Genomic DNA, 2,449 nt, shown 5'->3' on the forward strand with positions numbered 1-2,449 from the left:
ATTAAAAAGGCTGGCTTATTTAAACTGACATACATTCAGCATAAAGAAATTAAGCAAAATTAAGCTCCTAGACAGTAGCACAAAATGTGAAGATGAACTAAAAAAGGAAAAGAATATGAGACTTTTACCCAAGGATAAAAGTGCAGCCAGGAAAAAATCTTCATCTTACCATTAATAATAAAATGCTAGAGAGGACATTGCCATGAGGGACTTGTTTGTCAAACAATAAATCTGAAGCTAATAAATCATTACTAAATGAGTCCTTTAGGGAGCCCTCTCTAGATTCATTACTTTAGTGCTAACAATACTACTACAGTAAACTTTCAGTTGATACTCATTACATTGCATTTCTGTAGTGATTTTTCTGGCCTTTACAAATAACAAGACTAAAGTTGTTGTGTTCATAAGGTTTTGGTTAAAAAAAAAGTGTTCCTATAACTTGACCAAAAATTGCTGGCATTTTAGAGCCAAATTCTCCTCTTACTCACAGAATAAGCCTTGTTCCTATATCTCAGAGCAAAACTTAGCCCACAGATTCTCTACATGTTCAAAATACTGTCTCTAACAAGTTACATACTTGTAAGCCATGAGTTTTGCTTGATTAGGGGAAAATAAGGATATAGATCAACAAGAGCGTTTACTACAACACCTTCAGGAAGGTGCTTTTAAAGTCTTCTACATATGTGAAATGATTTCACCTCACAGCCCTGTCTAGCAGAGATGTAAATTGCTACTGAGAAGATAAGCCACAAAGAAATACCTGCTTTAAGTAGGCCTGCTACAACTGTAAACCAGTAAAGATTGTGTCTGAAATTGAGAAATGCTAGGATCTGTAATCATGAGTAAAAGTCAAGGTCTATCAAGTTCAAAGAAGAACACCTGTACTTGAAACCCAAGGCAACGTTAGGAAAAGTCAGCTACGTGTGATTTGACCCAGGTCACACATCATGACCTTCACAGTATGAGGGGAAAAAACTGTGTCACCCTGATTGTTAGTCTCTAACAGTTACGTACTATTTGGAAAACTGCAATAAAACATTTAAGGAAGGGGAACCCTGAAGGTCATTAGCAGCTTCAAAACATTTATCCTTGAGGAGAGTCTTAAATGCATTTACTTTTGGGGAGGAGGGAGGGGAATCCCCAGGACTAAAAGGTGATTTTATTGGATGTCTTTTGAAAGGACACTAACAGAGCTGAGTACCGGAATTATGAGGATCTTCAGAGCTCATAAGCAAACACAGAAACATCTTTCACAGAGCAGATAACACTGGCAAGGGAAAATCAAATATACCTTCAGGAGATGAAGATGAAAGACCAAAAGCTGAGCAATAAATAGTGATATCTTTTAAGCTAGATGGGGCAGACACTAGTGTTTATTCTGCCCTTACGCAGTGCCAGTGCCACTGATGTACAGACACCAAGCCAACCAGCGGCCTGCCAGGTGATTTGTGGGCACAAGCAACAATACAAACATTTTAGGAGCTACCTAAATAGAAAGTCAGTACAGTAAGTGGCTCTAATTAATGATGCAATGCCCACTACAAGCTGCTTTTGGGGGGGACTGAGGCAAGCCCATGACTTTTGCCCATGAAAGGGCTCTGGTTTCATATCAATTCATTTTCCACTGATTGCTATGGTGACCTCGGCCGCCCACCCGGGTTGCGCCACAGCTGGTTCCATTTCTGACCCTGCACAATTTGCAGCATGTGGAACTGCCTGGTCTTCTTGTTACCCTTGCTGTAAGTGAGTTTAGGGTCCTGAGCAGCTCCTAAAGCACCTTTAGCCACTCACAAGTTTAAGGGACTGGATGAGATTTATCCAAGGGTACTGAGGGAGCTGGCTCACTAAGCTGCTCTCCATCATTTATTATCAGTACTGAGGGAGCTGGAGGTGTTTAGCCTGGAGGAGACTCAAGGGTGGCCTTACCACTCTCCACAACTGCCTGAAAGGAGGCTGAAGCCAGGTGGGATTGGCCTGTTCTCCCAGGCAACCAGCGACAGAATGAGAGGACGTAGCCTCGAGCTGCACCAGGGGAGGTTCAGGTTGGACATTATGAAGAATTTCTTCACGGACGAAGTTGTTAAACATTGGAATGGGCTGTCCGGGGAGGTGGTGGCGTCACCATCCCTGGAGGCATTCAAGAAACAATTGCATGAAGTTCCCTTAGTTCACTTGGCGCCATGGTCTAGTTGACAAGGTGGTGTTGGGTCATAGGTTGGACTCAGTGATCTCAGAGGTCTTTTCCGACCTAAATGATTCTGTGATTCCCGGGCATAGCTTCGAAGCGCCGCCACACACCGCAGCACCGCACCTCTTCCACCCACAGCGCCGTGACGGCGCTATCGCCCAGCCCCGCCCTCAGGCCGCCCTCCCCGCGGCGATGGAGGCGGTGATCCACCCCCGGGTAGAGGGGGCGGCCGCCACCGCCCAGCCCGGGGCGCGGCCTCCC

Source organism: Corvus moneduloides, chromosome 1 (genome assembly GCF_009650955.1).
Source record: "Corvus moneduloides isolate bCorMon1 chromosome 1, bCorMon1.pri, whole genome shotgun sequence".
Taxonomy (NCBI): domain Eukaryota; kingdom Metazoa; phylum Chordata; class Aves; order Passeriformes; family Corvidae; genus Corvus; species Corvus moneduloides.